Below are 19,594 nucleotides of genomic sequence, written 5' to 3'. Positions count from 1 at the left end.
GCGCTGGAAAATGCGATTAGTGTAGTCAGATCTTTGTTGACTGGTGCAAACATGATGGGCCGAATGGCATCCTTCTGTGCTGTAAACGTCTCTGAGAAGACGATGTTGAAGGGGTCTCAGGCAGGGGGACTTGGAAGGGCCGGACAACCTCTGAGAGTCCTGAGTGGAGGTCACAGGGGTGTCCAGCTGATGCTCCTCCTCCCTTTGGATACCCGAAGGCCTCTGCCTGACTCCTTGAGGGGAAGGGGCACCTGGAGGATGGTCAAGGTGCCCTGTCCCCCTCTCGAGTAGCCACTGCAAAAGCTCATGCATGGCTACAGCAATGGAGTGCAGGTCTGTGCACATCTTGCAGAATCTGATGAACTAGGATTTCCATGGAGTCTGCCAACCTCCCCAGGGGGACCTCGCACACACAGGTTAGTACCACAAACTTCTCCACCTCGTGAGCCACCCTGTTGAGGGCCTCAAACACCTCAGCCTGATGTTGCCCCGCCTCCTGCTGACTCAACGCCATTATTTGGAAGGCTAATTCCAGAGGCTTGTCATCGGACTTGGACCTCACAGATGCCTCTTCCCCAGCACTCCTCGGAGTGTCGGTGAAGTCAGCTGAACCTGCCTCTTCCTGCTGCAGACATGTGTCCGTGCTGTGACCACCAGAATGTGAGACCCTTCCTAAACTAGATCTAATACCCACTGAGGTTTGTGTCTCTGGGCTGGTGGAGGGTGCAGGTGTCTGTTGTGATACCTCTACAGGTGCACTTTGGTCATCTGCGACTTCCTTGCTTCTCTCCCGGCTTGCGTTAGAGCTGGACTGGGCTTCCTGCGACTTGTGCCTTGCCCTCTTCCTGGTTGCACCTGTAAGTGAGAGAGAGAGGAGAGCACAAGTGACCACATGAGCTGCCTGCAACATGGAGACACCCTTGACCCTGAGCTTTCTATGACGTGCATGGATCTTTACTGGATGGAGGCCGCAAGCCAATCTTTCCATCTCCAGTGGCCCTGTCCCGCTCTACCCCTGCCACCTGGGCTGCCCGCTCCTTGAATTCAGTGAGTTCTTTCATGTGTAGTTGACCCCCTCCTGTCGTCTTTTCTCGGTGATTTTGGCTTAAATTCTCCTGTGCAAAGAGAACAGAGGAGATGGGGTTGAGAGGAATTGTATTTAGTTTCCAATTCTATATAACACTTTCACGTATCTTTCTCATGCTTCCAGTTTTACCAATGGCCCACTGGGCTGTGTGCCATGTGATTGATGCAGTGCAGGTTGTCCAGAAGGGCTCTGAGCCAACACTCACCAAGGAGGTGAGTCTGTGCAGATAGAAGGATAAGGCTCAGAAAGGCATGTCATTAGCGGTGCTTGCTGGTGCCCTCAACGCCTGAGCCCCTCCCCCACCCCACCTTCCAGACAGCATGTGAGCTCTCTGTGTGGAAGGGTGAGGGAGCCACAATGGCCTCTCCACCTAGAGTGGATGGACTTCAGTGGGCCTATGATGCCTGACCTTACCGCCACTGAGGCCCATGTCCTCTGTACCATTCGTTGAGGTGAGAATGAGTAGCTGAGGGTTCACTTACCCTGGCGGCACAGATGAGGTCATCCTCTTGCGGCATTGGAGGGCAGTCCTGTGCTGCAGGCCCTGGGCACTGACTGCCCTGGAGACGGGCTCCCATGCAGGGTTAGTCTCCCTGCTTGGCCTCCTCCCAACAATGGGTAAAGGATGTCCCTCCTGGCCTCCACTTCATCGAGGAGGACACCCAGGGAGTCATCACTGAACTTTGGCGCCGGAGGTCCCTGACCCTTGCCAACTCAATCAGCGTGGTGAGTTGCTATCCTTTTAAATATGGCACCCAGATATGATGGAGAGCACGCCATCCAACCTGCTCTGTTGTGTGAGATTGCATAGTTAATTAAGCTGGGGTCACGTGATAGAGCATGAATTCCCAGTGACCTCTGTGGCGGGAAACACTCCCCACTCCTGCCATGGGACTTAGTCCCGGATGGGAGAATTCCACCCACAGTACTAATATGGATGGTCAGTGGTGGCCCTCCAGGTGTTAATAGTGGAGACTGATGCTGCATAGATAGTCAAGGGGAGATTGCTGAGATTTCTCTTGCAAAATAGTTCTTACCTGGGTGGTGCAAATGTTGCCCGCCACTTATCAACCCAAATATGAAACTTATCCAGGCCTTGTTGTTTGTAAGCTGGTTATCTGCTGCTTTATTATCACAGGAGTTGTGAACAGAGCTGAATGCTGTGAAATCATCAACTAACAATCCCATTCCAGACTTTATGACGGAGGGAAGTTCATTGGTGAAAAAACAGAATGTTTTCCTAAGGAACTCCTGCAGTGATGTCCTGTGGCTGTGACAAAATGATCTTACTTTGTATCAGGTATTTCACCAGTTTAAAAATATTGAAAAATAATAGAAACGGTGAAGGTATTAATTATCTGGGATCAGAAAAACAAGAGGCCAACTGATTAGGGGGAAAGAGATCAGAAATTTGTGAAAGAGCAACATTTATTGTGAGGAAGTGATTAGGCACTAGGAAGATACTTAGAGATTTGAAATAGACCAATGTTGTGCCCATTATACGAATATATAAATTAGGAGCAGAAGTAGGCCATTTGGCCCTTTGAGCCTGCTCTGTCATTCAATAAGATCATAGCTGATTTGATTGTAACCTCAACTCCACATTCCCATCTACCCCCGATAACCTTTTACCCCCTTGTTTATCAAGCATCTTGGCCTTAAAAGTATTCAAAGACTCTGCTTCCACCATCTTTTAAGGAAGAGAATTCCAAAGACTCACTATCCTTGAAGAAAAAAATTCTCCTCACCTCTGTCTTAAATGGGCAACCCCTTATTTTGAAACAGCAGCCCCTAATAGTAGATTCTCCCACAAGAGGAAGCATCCTCTCCACATCTTCAACATGGGTAACAAACAAATACAGACGACTATAGACCCTTCGTCTTTCTTCCATTCCACGTAAAACAATGGAATCAATGGAGTAAGCGAAGAGCATCCGTACAGCAATAACCCAGTTAAAAATGTCAGGATGAATTCTGGAGACCTAGTTAAGATCCTCAACATTTTGGGAAAGTGATAACCCTGTGGGTCTGTGGGGTACCAATGACATGGGGTACATCAACTTGCAAAAGGCTTTTGACAAAGTTCCACACAAATTAAACTTGAGGTAAGCCTGAGGAAGAGATAAGGGATTATCTGAAGGATGGAAAAGGTATGATATTCATTAGATAAGTTATGTCACAGTGAGTGTAAATACTTAGTAAGGTGCCTTAGGCCAGGGATCACTGTGTTTCTAAATTAAAAATTAAATGTGGTCAAATTAGCAGCTGGCATTAAAACAGAAAGTACAGTAAAAGTAGAAGAGGCGGCTCAGAAATTCCAGAATGATAAGATAATTAAGTGGGCAAAACAATGGCAAATAAGATGTTATTCAGACAAATGTAAAGTGCTACACATAGGAAGAAAAATATGTGGTATGTATTCCATAAGTGCTGTTGAAATAGCCAAGGATGATGCTGAAAGAGATCTAGACATCTTTGTAGATCTAAGTGCTAAACATGCTAAACCAGCAATGAGAAAGCCAAGAGGATATAGATCTACAATAGCCAAAACAGTATAATGTAAATCAGAAGAGGGAGTAGTCAAGATTTATAAAACTCTGGTCAGACTATACTTGAAAATTGTCACCAGTTCTAGTCACCATGTAACAAGAGACATTTAAGCATCGGAGGCAGTACAGTGTCAGGGTCTGAAGTATGAGGAAAGACCAGAGGAACTTGGACTTTCCAGCAAAGAAAGTGGGCACGTGAAAGGTGCTTGTATAATAATATTGTTAAATGTAAACCCAGAATATTACTTTAAATTAAACTGCAAGAATGGAATTGGGGTACACAGGTTCAAATAGGTTCAAACAAGAGAAGGGGTACTTTTAGGACAGATAGCAGGAAATGTTCTTTCACACAGAGATCAGCATGATAAATACATTTCTTAATAGAGCGGTGAAAACAATAACCCTGAAGTCATTTAAAAAATAATTACATGCTAAAATGTTGGGGGAGGATTATAATCTCTCTAGATAGAAGAATTGATGGCCAAATGGCTTTTGTCACCTGTAATTATCTTGTGATTTTGCGACTTGAATGTTGAGTCATTGAATGTGCAGCCATCTATTGGAAAAAGGCAGGCTTGCAATCATAGGGGAATTCAATGTTAAATATTAACAGGGAAATGTTGCCACAAAATTGTGAAAAAAGCTGTGACGACAAGAATTGAGGATTTTGGAGATGAAGTATACCCTTACACAAGATTTTTAATAGAATGTAGAATAAGGAGCTGTCAAATTGAAATACCAATGGTTTCAAATTGGTATACAGGCCATTTTTCAGATCAACCTGCTATTTGTCCGGACCTGTATTAAAAAACCCACCCAACACCGATCGTCAAATTTATTATTTATACAGTGTACATTCTACTTCTCATAATTTAATATTTCTTCATTCAAAGGATTAAATCAATATTTTAGCTTGAAGTTTCCGCTTTGTTATTATATTGCTTAATTCGAGTTGCTGGGTAAAAGACTTGACATTTTTTTAACACAAAAACAAGCTTTTAAGTACCAGTATCTGGAATACTCTGTGGTTTGAAAACTTAGGTTACAATGGCCAAGTCTCCAGGTCTTTTTTTTAATAGATAATTGAATGATGAACATCAAGGATTTTTCAGCAAAGCTTTAGACATCACAACTCCAAACTAAACAACTATTATTGAGAGGGGGAAGTGAGGTTAAAGATGGAGATAAGGCCATCAAAGGATGACTAAGATAAATTTACCAGAAAATAAACTGAAATGAGCAGAATACGGATTAGATACCCTGGGCAAAAATATTCAGTTGCAGAAGTAGTGCTAAATGACGCCTACCTTCGTTTCTCGGGGGACAGGATGTGCCGCTATCTGCTTCCTGTGCAACCTTGTGACATTGCTGGAGGATACGGACGCACACATGGACATCCTCTTCATTCACCAGAAGGCTTTGATTTGGCACTATCCTGACATCACACAGTCCACACCTCAGGATCCCAATTTGAGCAAGCAAAAAAAAAAGTGTGGGCCCTGCAGTGGCATGATTTAAAGGGCCAGGCACCCTGATTACAAGTAAGATACATTTTCCGAACTTTTTCTATTGCAAAGTACCTGAAAATACTCATGTGTTTTTGGAGGTGTTTTGGTGAGTTCTTGCATTTGTCAGAGAGTATTGCCTTATACATAGAGATGGTAGAGGAGTGGGTGACCCGTGCTCACAAAGGCCGGAATTTTCCAGCCCCATTGGCATCAGGCGAGGGACGATGACATCATGGCGAGAAGGTCAAAAATCATTTTTAAGTCGTCGTGAAACAGGTTTGCGATCGTCTGCTCCACCCACCAATGGCGGGCAACATTTCCCACCGCCGCACATCAGGAACGTTACTTTAATACCTTTGCATCTAATTATAAGCCCTGCTCACTGGAATAAACGCCTATGTCAAATTTACAGCCCACGTCAGTGTGACTTCAGAACGTCATGCTTGATGACTGCCTTTAAAAGCCATGCACCTGGCAAGCTGAACTTCAAGGGGAACTCGGAGATGAGTACACACAATCTTGCGCAGCACTCACAAGCATCGCCTGTAGGACATCAAGGAAGAGGCGCCGCACATTCACTCAGGCAAGTCGCTTTTTCCCAGCTGGCTTTCAGTGCAGTACCGGGGCAAGGGCTCCAGTGTGGGGCAGACCTGGGGGGCAGGGGAAGGCGGTGCAAGGCAGCACAGACAGACTGAAGGAAATTCTCAAGCACATACCACTGGCAGGGGAGGGGAGATAAGGGAAAAGCTTGTCAAAAGTGAGCATTCTTCTGTAGCTGAGACCATTCAGCTGCAGTTCCATTGACAAACAGTGCAAAAGCAGGCATGTGCCACCAGATGCTCCAGAACTTTTCACGTCTCGGGCGCAGACTGAAAATTAATGTGCGTTTTAGGGAGCAGCAGAGCAATTGACCGACTGGGCAAGTTGTACAATCCCCTTGGGAAAGGTTGCCATGGAGCAGTCAGTGGTGGAGGTGCTCACAGCTCCTTTCAATGTCTTCATTAAGGTTTTGACCAGAATCCATCATGGTTCAAGCTAACAGTGCAGCCTTGCAGTGTGTATTAAGAGAATGCCTGTGCCTGAGCTGAGAGCAAGCATGCACACCAATGACCAAAGCTCCTGTCAATCGGTCAAGTGGAGTCGGACAGAGGTGGGTGGGGTTTCGGACAGCCAATGAACGCACTACACATTGGCCATCCAAGTGGTGGCTAGCACTCTCAGGCCTGCATTAAGGGGCCTTCAGATTTAACCAAAAGAGGCTCTTATTACACCTATGCTAACTCAGGCGTCTCTCTTTGATCCTACAGGAGGACATCAGGATCATGGAGCCTGATGATTTAGTGGTATACCTCATGGCTTACAGGGACCAGAGAAGCAGAAGAGGGAGGTGGAGGTGCCTGGCTCGGCAAAGGGAGGAGCACCTCCCTCAAGATGAAGGGGTAACAGGGCCTACTGCGCTCGCAGCAGAAGATCCACCGAGAGCCATCACTCGTAGGCACCTCACTAGACCCAGGGTCTATAGGCAGCACTTGTCATTCCTGCAGATGACTGAGAACCAGTGTCACTGAAGACTAGGGAACATCTGTCACCTGCTGGAGGATTTGGCACCACAGGGACATGGAGGGCATCCACTGAAACTGACTGCAGCGCTCAATTTCTACGGCGAATGGCTCCTTCCAGGGCTCCACAGGTGACGTATGCAGGATCTCGCAAGCCTCCACACACAAGTGTATCCAACAGATAACAGACTCCATCTTCACAAAGGCACAGAAGTTTGTGCATACCAACTGGGATCAGGAAAGCAGAAAGCAAGAGCGCTGGGATTTGTGCAGATCTCTGGTTTTCCACAGGTGCAGGATGCCATCGACTGCACTCACATGGCCCTTAGATCTCTGTGGCAACAAGCAACTACGTCATCCACAAGGGCTTCCACTTGCAGAATGTTCAGCTGGTGTGCAACCACCACAAACACATCCTACAGGTATGCACATGATTCCTAGGAAGCGTCCACAACTCCTACATCCTTAGCAGGTCTCAGACCCCTGACATCTTCCAGGGTCCAGAGAGGCTGCAGGGTTGGACCCTTTGGGACAAGGGCTACCTACAGAGGGCGTGGCTGATGACGCCCGTGCAGCACCCTCAGACTGCAGCAGAGCGACGGTATAACGAGGCTCATGTTGTGACCCGGACTTTAGTCGAGCAAACCATAGGCATTTTGAAAGTGTGATTCCGATGCCTCGACAATTCTGGTGGGGCTCTGCAATACGTTCCCCAGAGGGTGTCGAGCACCATCCTCGCTTGCTGTGCACTCCACAGCCAGGCACTGCAAAGAGGGGGTGACCTGGCTGAGGAGGAGATGGAGGAGCTGCATGTGTCCTCCAATGAGGAGGGTGTTGAAGGGGATGACGATAATGAGGTCCTTGAAGGTGAGGATACCGGCGATGAAGCTATTGCACTGGCCAGACGAGGCAGGCGCACTTGAGAGGCCCTCATAGCTGCAAGATTCTTGGAGGATGATGGCTAGGGCTAGTGAGGACAGTCCTGACATCCTCCCCTTGAACCTGTGAACGTTTGTCTCCTGTGTGGCTGATGGCAGCACACACACCCTCAGTGCTCAGGCTCATGTCATAGATACGCAGTGGAGGCTCTAATAGTTGCTAGATTCCAGGAGGATGATGATAACATGCAGTGAGGACACTCCATAGATCTTCACATTGCCTCTGTGAATGTCTGACTCCTGTCTGGCTGAGGGTAGCTCGCTTGTGCTCTGTGATCAGGGTCATATCATGGAGACACAGCCATGGAACTTTAAATGCACCTGATCCTTTGTCAGCCTTCAGCACCTGACACCTTCAGGAGCACAGCACCACCAGTCACAGATGCTGAAGAGATGGGGGCCAGCCCCACCTCAAAGGTGCTGAGAGCACACAGAGAGAATGATGGAACTCTGTGCCCACGACATTCTGGCAGCAATGACAAGCACCATCGAGGTGCAGGCATCAGTAATGTGTCTAGTGAGTGTGAAGCCAGACCATTGCTTTGGTCTGAAGGTTACACACTGCACAGGGAAGAGGCCCTGGACTGAGACACCCGCCTTTATCTTGTGCAGGAACCAAAGTTTCACATCTGAGTAACACAGACACTGCTCATCATAACAAGGAGCCATAGGCAAGGATACGTCATTGGGAGTTTATTTACAATAGTGAACGTTACATACAAGTGATTAACGCCCATGCCCAGGTTGCGCAACTACATTTTCTTAACCTTTCTAATCCTACCGCTACGTCTTGGCACTCCCCGGACATCCATAGCGGAGGTGGAGGCAGCCTGCTGACTGCTACAGCTACTGTCTGTGATAACCTTGACGGGCATCCTCTGGAGGGCCAAGACCTGGAGGGCTCCGGCCTGCTTTAGGCATCCTGCTCTGTGGCAGTGGAACCCTCCTCGACCTGTGGAGCTGGAGCTGCTGGGGTCACAGGAAGAGGGGATTCAGATGGGCGGGACACTCCCGGTGTCACCTGGGTAGATGGCCCAGGGGTGTGCATTTGCTGATCCTCCTCCCTATGGGTGCCCAAGGGCCCCTGGTTGACTCCTTGAGGAGAAGGGGAAGCTGGAGTGAGATCGAGCTGCCCAGCACTCCTCCCGCGTTGACGCTGTTCGAGGCCAACGATGGCGTCAGTGATGGTGTTCAGCCCGCGTAGGACTAATGTCCTGGACCAATGTCTCCATGGCGGCCGCCATCCTACCAGTGTAGGCATGCTGGCGCTAACACCTCAGACTGAAGGCACATGGACTCTTCCATCACGCCTGGTAATCTGAGGATTGCAGTGGATGTTCCTGAGCTTGCTTTTGCAGCTCCAGCAACTGAGGTATGATCAAGTCCAGAGGCTCCTCATCTGACACGGACTCAGCAGATTTCTGGCCTCCACAGTCCTCCAAGTGCCAGAAACCTGGGAAATTCCTGTCGCTGCCTGCTGTGGATCAAACAGTGTAATGTGCTCACCAGGTTGTGATCCTGAGGCTACCCTAGAACTAGGTCCTACTGAGCTGTGTGTCTCTGCGCTGGTGGAGGGTATGGGTGAACACTGTGATGGGTCTTCAATTAGGGTGTCATTGGATTCTTCTTCCAAGGTGTCTTCGGGGCTTGACTCGAAGACCTGGCTCGTGGACCCCCTCAGCTGCTTCCCAGATGTGCCAGTGATAGCAAGGAGAGACAATTAGTGGATGGCAGGGGACTGCGGAACAGGAGAACTGACTCACAGGATGGTTGTCTGATGGATGTTGAATCCTCACATGGTTGAGCACCACTGACCTCACTGTCAGCACAGGAACGGTCCAGATCATCGCCGGCCAGCTGGATGACCCTATTTTCAAAGTCTGTGAGGACCTTGATGTTGAGCGTTCCTCCACCAGCCTGCGACCTCTCCATTTTGTTGTGTGCCAGCTTGTCCTGCATGAATACAGATGGAGACAGTGTAAGGCAGGACGCCTGCCAGGCCAAATGAAAAGGATGCCTGGAGTGTGCCTGGGGGGGTGAGTGGTGCCATGGACAGGATGAGGATACGATCCACAGGGCAGATAAAGGCATGTATGAGAGAGCGAATGATGATGTACCTTGAACTGGCAGTGAGTGAGATCTCTGTGGATATTTGATGGGTTTGTGACTGTGTGAGTTAAGAGTGATGAGAAGAGTGACTTGCCCTGGCGGAACGGAGGAGATCATTCATCTTCTTTTAGCACTGGGTGGCTGTCCTCTCTTGCAGGGCATTGGCGCTGACCACCGCTGCCACCGGTTCCCATGCTGGATTGGTGACCTTACTTGCTGGCCTTCGCCCAGAGCGGGGGTGGGGGCTTCGCAGTGGGCCTCCACTGTGTCCAGTAGGCGCACGAGGGAGGTGTCGCTAACTCTAAGGGCAGTATGTTTCCTCCCTGATGACCTTTCAGCAGCTTTCAATGCCTTAGAGAGTGCTAGCTCTGTGCAGGGGCGCCCTTTAAACCTGGTGCCTGGATTACTGAAGACCTGAGGTGACAGCGGGCGGGTGAATCAGAAACCACCGCACCAGCAACCTGGTGTGTTTCCCAGGAATGCATTATTAATGAGGCGGGACCTGCCGAGAATGGGACGCTACAGCATGAAAACCCACCACTGCAGCCGGTTTTCCCCTACTGCTACAGCACTTTGCGCAAATCTGGGATGAATCCACCCAAAGGCTGCAAGAGGTATGGGTGTAGCAATGGCTGTGTCTCTGCTTCTGCAACACGACAGGGAGATAAAGGCTGCAGACAGAGCAGGGGCTACCACAAGGTGAATTAGGTGCTCGCCTAGGGTGGTAAGATTTGGGGGGTCGGCAAAACCTGCTGGCTTTTTAAAAAAAATTTTAAACAAATCTGCCCCATAATCAGCAACCAAGGGGAAAGAAACTCCAACTCCCATCACCATGAGACATTGCCACGTGGTGACATCACATCCAGCACCGTGTCGCCCAATCAAATTCACACCTCCCTAAACCAGGAATCAAACACCAGGAGGACTCCGATTGGCTGAGGTTTTGGCAGGCTGCAATGGCATTGGTGGGGTTGGAATTTCATTGAAGGATCGGGTGTGAGCAGCAAGCGTTAGTCCAACTGTGATGGGAACAAGCAGGGGCTCAGATCACTTCACTTCTGATCAGGTCAGTGATTTGTTTTTAAGGTTTACTGCAAATGTTCTTGCATTATTTCTGTGAATGACTGTGACTGGAAGTTAAAGAGCAGAGCTTTAACCCACAGCCCGCTCATTACTCTGGTCTGTTCGCATAGCAGGGATTTTGAGCTCCCAATGTGGAGACTGTGAATCTCCACGTTAATCTGCTCTTGATGCCCATCCCCAGGATCCCGGGCCTTGCTTCCTCTCAGAACCCGCTCGGGCCTTGCCACCTTTCCATGACGTCACTTCTGCTGGCTTTCTGTGATATCACCTCCATCGATGTCTCCCGGAATATGGGGGGTGGCGCCAGGCTGAAAGTTCATCTAGGGTGACAAATACCCTTACGCTGGCCCTGCCTGCAGAGAAAGAGAAAGCCCTGTGCCATGCCCTCTGCCAAGTTGGAGCCGGACTCCTCCAGCTCAACACTGATGGGAGGCTGTCTCACAGCACAGCCAATGTGCCCAGCATCTCATACTTGTCTGTCATCTTGCCCTCCAGGGATCTGGCAAATAATCCATTCTTTACTCTTTGCTTGGTTACAGCTCACTCATGTTCGGTAACTCTCCAGGAACTGATCCGAACTCTACACTATTCAAGGTAACTGCAGTGCCAGTATCTGAGCTGGTGGGTGTGAGTGTCAGGTCAAGTGATGGGGCCTCTTCATCACTATTGTGCTTTTGCTCTCTTTCCTCCTCATAAGAGTCCTGTGGCTGGGCAGGTGGCAGTTCTTGGGTGTCTGAAAACAGGAGCATGGTGTTGTGGTGAGGTTGGTGGAAGGGAGAAAGAGGGTGGGAAGCAAGAGCTCCATGGTCACACCATCGGCAACTTGCTCATCATGCCAGATAGCAGGATGGGGTGAGCTGGGAATTGGGAAGGGGCATAAGACAGGAACAACCATTATTCTCAATGCTCTCAAGGATGCTGGATGCTATGGGCGTCATCACAGTTGACATGATCCAGAGAAACATGTCCTCCCTGGGGCTTAGGAAATGCAGGTGTCCTTCTCCCTGCCAGTTCTGCTGTGCTCCCTCTGTTGAGTGCCACCTTGTCCTGTAAGAGAGAAAGCAAAACGTCTCCATAGCACTGTGTTTGGTAATGTGCCTGCCATAGCTCAATGGAGGTATGTGGAGGCAGTGAAAGGTGGGTGTGGGGCTGGCAGCATTGGGAGGTGTGTGAGGGTGAGGCGTGATATCTGGATGTTAGGCATGATTCCCTGAGTGTCACTGAGTGTTGCTGGGTGAGTGACAGGGGTGTGCTGTATTGAGCATTTTGAGAAGTTGCTGAAGCAGTGGGTAGATATCAGGTGACCACCTGTGGAAAGTCTTTAGACCTCTTGTGGCACTGCTGCTAAGTCCTCACATCCAGACTCCAGGAATTGATCTTCCTGGTCATCTACTCCCACTCTCTTCTGGACACCTTGGGGGTATCCTACTGCCACCCCCTGCCTCCCCCCATGTAGTACCATGGCATCTCCCTCTTACCCACTTGCACCACTATTGACTCAACCATCACAGCCACCACCACGGATCCCTCTGTTTTACTGGTATTCAGTTTGCAAGAATTTCCATTGTAGCAATATTTTTGTCCAGCTTCCCTTTAAGAGGCAGCCTGCCTTTAAGAAGACTACCTGGTCTGCTAACAATGCTGATGGGGATCCTGCTGTGTGCAGAGCTCAATCTCAGCATTCTGGAGCGGAGAGCAGCACTGGATGTACACGTGCTGGCACCACAATCATTCAGATGAGGTGAGTAAACAAATTTTGCATGTTGTCTATTGTATAATGAGTTAATCAAATAGTTATGGTAATGAGTGATGTATATCACGATGTAACAGTGACATCAGTAGTCATGTGCTAGAGACTCTGTAGGGCAGATGGAATAGCCTGTACTCAAGACAGATGTCCGTACCCTGTAGCTCACCTTGTATATAGTGTACATAGTTTAAATAAAGCAGTTTGAAGTAACCCTCTGGAGTCAGACCGCAACCAGCATATGAAGCATTTTCCACCTCGATCTGAACGGGTACAGGAATGTCACGAGTCATGACCCCTGCCCCTGTGCCCTAAAATTGGGGCATCCCAATTGATAGACATTTTACTCAGTTCTCACTGAGGAGACCAACAAAGAGGAAATGATAACAGCCAAAGTATAGATGAATGTTACAACAGTTAGGATAGAAAGAAAGGGGCTGCTAGACACACTTCAGGAAAACAAGATCACAAGTTCAGATGGACTGTACTTGTGGATTATCAAGGAAACTAGGGAGGAGACATCAGTGGCACCAGTATCCATATATAAATATTCAATAGAAAGTGAAATGGTAACAAAGGACTAACAAACAGCAAGTACAAATTCTATCTTCATATGGGCATGAGATAAATTCCACAGATGATATTAGTTTGTAGCAGTGCAAAACACAAGTCAGAACCAAAAACATTTCTGTAATTCACCTGACCATTCATTTGGCTTTAGTATATTTGTAAATTACTCCCTTTCATGAAAGTTCCTCCTGGAAATCATCCTTTTTGCACTTGGCAGGTCAGTTACAGGTCACAAGCTCATCCATGCTTAAATTTAAGCACTTGGAAACCTAATTGATGTGAGGTAAGATAATAAATAACTTGAAAATGTCCTGTTTCCCTGGACATCTAAGAAATACCCATAAAGCAGATTGGCTCAGATTTATCTGTCAAAATTTATCTGTAGTCAATTCTGAGCCAGGCTTCACATTCAGAATCAAAGGTCTTAATCCTGGATGACAGGATCATTACATTTTAAGTAATTATTTAAAAAAAACAGCTTTTAATAGAGGGGTTGCTATGAATTTCAATGCATGTTGGTCTCTGGCAAGAATCTGGAGTACTAACTGTAGTTCCTCTTCCTCTTACCTAAGTCAATTTCTTTAATTTGTCCTACTCCTCTGTCAGACTCTCTGTCTTTTTCCTTATCCCTCGGTCAGATTGTACCCCAGGTCCATTACTTCAGTTAATTTATCCTCTCCTATCTCCGTTCCCTTTTTCTCATTCGTGTACATTGTATTCTCCGCCTTTCCCTAAGGTTATATTAATTTGTAACCTTTCTTACTGTAGATGAAGGGGACGGTTTTCTTGAAACTGAAGCAGAAGCTGGGATAAAACATCGGATGTGCAATACGCAGAATTCTGAAGAACTTAGATGCAGAAGCAGCTGATGTTCAGCACCACCAGACAAAAAAAATCAGGTGTTTACAAACACAACCAACATACTTGACATAGCAGTCTTGAAAAAATGTCAAATTATCTGCAGTGTGCCTTATTCTGCAACATTCCTTGGTAATGAAGGAATATCATCTGAAACATGAACATATATAAAGAATGAAAGACAAATTATTTTATTGCCACAGAACACATGGCACAGGACGGCAGGTGTATGACTTGCTGCAGCCTCTGCCAATGCTTCTCAATGATCCCTAGAAGGAGCAGGATAATCCTCAGGAGCCTCACCCCTCTCTGTGGTGAAGACCACACTTTGGCTGAAAGCACAGATGAGATTAGGAGGGAACAAGATGCGTAAATCCGTAGCCATGTTATTTTGAATATATCATAATGCTTAAGACAAATAACACTCCTACTGCTGCAGAATTCTGCTGTATGCTACACAAGCCTAATTCTTGTGTCAACTAAGTTGTAGGTGGTTGGAAAGTGATTTGTATTAAAGGAGAATTTAACCAAGTTTTTAGCATCTGCAATGCTGGCAGCTGTAATGTGACTTGTTTTCTGAACAAATATCACTTTGAGTAATACCAACGCTGATGGAAACTCATTTCAAAGTTCACACTTCAATTTATTTACTCCCTGCATTGTCCAAACTTAAACTGACAGCCAACACAGTTGACTTTAGGGTTGATCTATAAGAACACATCAAACATAATAGTTAAATAGAGCCACTGCTTGAAATTACACCTGATAATCAATTGTTGGATTGATGAACTGTGTTCTGTACTCTTAAGAAGGGCATTCTTGCTATATTCTAAGACCTGCATTTATATCGCACTTTTCCCGACCGTAGGACATCCCATAGCACATTACAGCCAATGAAGTACTTTTGTATTCAGTGTCGTAATTTAGGAAATATGGCAGTTAATTTGCACACAGCAAGCTCCCACAAACAGCAATGTGATCACGACCAGATAATTGGTTTTCGTGATGTCGATTGAAGGATAAATATTGGCCAGGAGATAACTCCCTTTACCCTCTTTGAAATGGCATCACAGGATCTTTTACCTTTTTTTTGCAAAAATATACTTTATTCATAAAATATCTTCAAGAACATTCCAAACCATTTCAAAATCACCATCACAAAAGTACAATCAGGTTCAACTTTTACAACATGTATCACGAGGTGCATTAATACAAACAATGAATATTACAATCATTTGCAGACATTCATTTTGAGCTGTACCACAGGATCTTTTACATCCACTTGAGAAAGCAATTTAAAGTCTCATCTGAAAAATGACACCTCTGACAGGATAGCATTTTCCTTAGTACTCCACAGGAGTGTCATCCTAGATCTTGTGCTCCAGTCTCTGGAGTGGGGATTGAACCTACAGCCTCCTGACTCAGCAAGAGTGCTACTAACTGAACCACAGAAGCACTCCCCATTTGATTTAGAATGCACATTCTATTGCATAGGTCTCAGGTTTAGTGATGCATACATTTGGTTCTCAATTTAATAAGTTGCATTTGTATTTAAGATATTTTGGTCAGTGGGCATCTTTCATCCATTACTTTAGGTACTACTTCTGTGTCAACGCGAGGAACTTTAGAGTCATAGAATGGTTACAGCAGAGGAAAGGACCATTCAGCCTTTGCCAGCTCGCTGCAAGAGCAACTCAGCTAGCCTCAGACCCCCGGCTGTTTTCTATAGCCCAGCAAATACTTTTCTTTTCAGATGCTTATCCAATTCCCTTTTGAGAGCCATGATTGTATCTGCCTCCACCACACTTAGGTAGTGCATTCCAGATCCTAATCACTTGCTGCATGACCCCATGGGTTCTTTGGTAATCACCTTAAATTGGTATCCTCTGTTTCTCATTTTACAGCTCTATCAAATCTCCTCTCAACCTTCTCTTCTCTAAGAAGAACAACCGCAGCTTCTCCAGTCTATCCACATAACTGAAGTCCCTCATCTCTGGAGTTATTCTTGTAGATCAGTTCTGCACCCTCCTTCACATCTTTCCTACCAAAGTGTGGAGCCCAGTGTTGGACACGATGGTGTAATGGTACTTTCATTGGACTGGTAATAATCCAGAGACCCAGGGCAATGTTCTGGGGACCCGGGTTTGAATCCCACCATGGCAGATGGTGGAATTTGAATTCAATAAACATCTGGAATTAAAAGCCAAATGATGACCACGAAACCATTGTTGATTGTGGTAAAAGCCCATCTGGTTCACTAATGTCCTTTAGGGAAGGAAAGCTGCCATCCTCACCTGGTCTGGCCTACGTGTGAGTCCAGATCCACAGCAATGTGGTTGATTTTTAAATGTCCTCTGAAATGGCCTAGCAAGCCACTCAGTTATATCAACCCACTAAAAAGTCAATAAAAAGAAATGAAACCGGACCGAACACACAGCATTGACAATGGCAAACTCAGCCCTGTTGACCCTGCCCTGCAAAGTGCTCCTTCCTAACAACTGGGGGATTGTGCCAAAATTGGGAGAGCTGTCTCACAGATAGTCAAGCAACAGCCTGACATAGTCATACTCACAGAATCACACAGTGCAGAAGAGGTCCTTCGGCCGTTTGAGTCTTCACTGTCACGTGAGAAACACCTGACCTACCTACCTAATCCCATTTACCAGCACTTGGCCCATAGCCTTGAATGTTATGACGTACCAAGTGCTCATCCAGGGACTTTTTAAAGGATGTGAGGCAACCCGCCTCCACCACCCTCCCAGGCAGTGCATTCCAGACCGTCTCTGGGTAAAAAGGTTTTTCCTCACATCCCCGCTAAACCTTCTGCCTCTCACCTTGAACTTATGTCCCCTTGTGACTGACCCTTCAACTAAGGGGAACAGCTGCTCCCTATCCACCCTGTCCATGCCCCTCATAATCTTGTACACCTCGATCAGGTTGCCCCTCAGTCTTCTCTGCTCCAACGAAAACAACCCAAGTCTATCCAACCTCTCTTCATAACTTAAATGTTTCATCCCAGGCAGCATCCTGGTGAATCTCCTCTGCACCCCCTCCAGTGCAATCACATCCTTCCTATGATGTGACGACCAGAACTGCACACAGTACTCCAACTGTGGCCTCACAAAGGTTCTATACAACTCCAACATGACCTCCCTACTTTTCATACGGAATCATACCTTACAGATCATGTCCCAGGCATCACCATCCCTGTCCTGTCCCACCGGCAGGACAGACCCAGCACAGGTGATGGCACAGTGGTATACAGTTGGGAGGGAGTTGCCCTGGGAGCCCTCGACATCAGCTCTGGCCCCCATGAAGTCTCATGGCTCAGGTCAAACATGGGCAAGGAAACTGCCTGCTGATTACCATGTACCGCTACCCCCCCCCCCACCAACCCCGCAGCTGATGAATCAGTGCTCCTCCATGTTGAACACCACTTGAAGGAAGCACCGAGGGTGACAAGGGCGCAGAATGTACTCTGCGTGGGGGAACTTCAGTCTCTATCGCCAAGAGTGGCTCGGCAGCACCACCACAGACTGAGCTGGCTGAATCCTAAATGACATAGCTGCTAGACTGGGTCTGCAGCAGGTGGTGAGGGAACCAACAAGAGGGAAAAACATACTTGACCTCATCCTCACCAACCTGCCTGCTGCAGATGCATCTGTCCATGACAGTATCGGTAGGACTGACCACTGCACTGTCTGTGTGTAGACAAAGTCCTGTCTTCACATTGAGGATATCCTCCATTGTGTTGTGTGTCACTACCACTGTGCTAAATGGGATAGATTTCAAACAGATCTAGCAACTCAAGATTGGGCATTCATGAGGCACTATGGACCAGCAGCAGCAGAATTATATTCAACCACAATTGGTAGCCTCATGGCCTGGCATCTCCCGCACTTTACCATTACCACCAAGCCTGGTTCAATGAAGAGTGCAGGAGGGCATGTCAGGAGCAGCATCAGGCATACCTAAAAATGAGGTGTCATCCTGGTGAAGCTATAACACAGGACTACTTGCATGCCAACCAGCATAAGCAGCAAGTGATAGACCGAGCTAAGTGATTCCACAGCCAACAGATCAGATCTAAGCTCTGCAGCCCTGCCACATCCAGTCGTGAATGATGGTGGACAATTAAGCAACTCACTGGAGGAGGAGGCTCCACAAATATCCCCATCCTCAATGATGGGGGAGCCCAGCACATCAATGCAAAAGATAACGTGGAAGCTTCTTGAGTCAGAAGTGCTGAGTGGATTATCCATCTCGGTCTCCTCCAGAGGTTCCCAGCATCATAGCTGCCTGTCTTCAGCCAATTCAATTCAGTCCATGTGATATCAAGAAATGGTTGAAGGCACTGGATACTGCAAAGGCTATAGGTCCTGACAGTTTTCGAGCAACAGTACTGAAGACTTGTGCTCCAGAACTTGCCTTGCCTCTAGCCAAGCTGTTCCAGTACAGCTACAATACTGGCATCTACCCGGCTATGTGGAAAATTGAGCAGGTATGTCCTGTCTTCAAAAAGCAGGACAAATCCAACCTGGCCAATTACTGTCCCATCAGCCTATTCTCGATCATCAGTAAAGTAATGGAAGGGGTCATCAACAGTGCTATCAAGCGACACTTGCTTAGCAATAACCTGCTCACTGATGCCCAGTTTGGATTCCACCAGGGTCACTCAGCTCCTGACCTCATTACAGCCTTGGTTCAAACATGGACAAAAGAGCTGAACTCCCGAGGTGAGGTGAGAGTGACTGCCCTTGACATCAAGGCAGCAATTGACCAAGTGTGGCATCAAGGAGCCCTAGCAAAACTCGAGTAAATGGGAATCAAAGGGAAAACTCTTCACTGGTTGGAGTTATACCTAACACAAAGGAAGACGGTTATGGTTGTTGGAGGTCAGTCATCACAGTTCCAGGACATCACTGCAGGAGTTCCTCAGGGTAATGTCCAAGGCCCAACCATCTTCAGCTGCTTTATCAATAAACTCCTGCCCAGTTACAGGTGTTAATATTCTAGATAAAGTAAAATAAATCAGCTTTGTGTGGGAAAAAAACCTTCCCATCAATAACTTTCCTTCCATCATAAGGAATATTCACTGATGATTGCGCAATGTTCAGCACCATCTGCAACTCCTGAAGCAGTCCATGTCCAAATGCAGCAAGACCTGGACAGTATCCAGGCTTGGGCTGATAAGTGGCAAGTTACATTCATGCCACACAAGTGCCAGGCAATGACCATTCCAACAAGAGCGAATCAATTCCATGGCATTACCATCACTGAATCCTCCACTATCAACATCCTGGGAGTTACCGTTGACCAGAAACTGAATTGGACTAACCATATCAGTACTGTGGCTACAAGACCAGGTCAGAGACTAGGAATTCAGCCGTGAGTAACTCACCTCCTGATTCTCCAAAGTCTGTCTACCATCTACAAGGCACAAGTCAGGAATGTGATAGAACACTCTCCACTTTTCTGGATGAGTACAGCTCCCACAGCACTCAAGAAGCTTAACACCATCCAGGACAAAGTAGCTCCCTTGATTGGCACCCCTTCCACAAATATTCATTCCACCACTGACAAACA

The 19,594-nt window shown here is 47.2% G+C and overlaps 1 protein-coding gene across 1 annotated transcript in view; it reads left to right on the top strand.

Moving 5' to 3' along the window:
* Positions 1–14,539, top strand: part of b4galnt3b (beta-1,4-N-acetyl-galactosaminyl transferase 3b) — a 241,886-nt gene extending 227,347 nt beyond the window's left edge. The window contains exon 21 of the transcript XR_013580218.1: positions 13,919–14,539. The gene's annotated coding sequence lies outside the window, so the exon portion shown is untranslated. The remainder of the gene's footprint in view (positions 1–13,918) is intronic.
* Positions 14,540–19,594: the final 5,055 nt, after the last annotated feature.

Source organism: Cetorhinus maximus, chromosome 22, assembly GCF_964194155.1.
Source record: "Cetorhinus maximus chromosome 22, sCetMax3.hap1.1, whole genome shotgun sequence".
NCBI lineage: Eukaryota > Metazoa > Chordata > Chondrichthyes > Lamniformes > Cetorhinidae > Cetorhinus > Cetorhinus maximus.
Note: the sequence above shows the minus strand (reverse complement) of the source record. Positions and strands in the feature narration are given on the sequence as shown.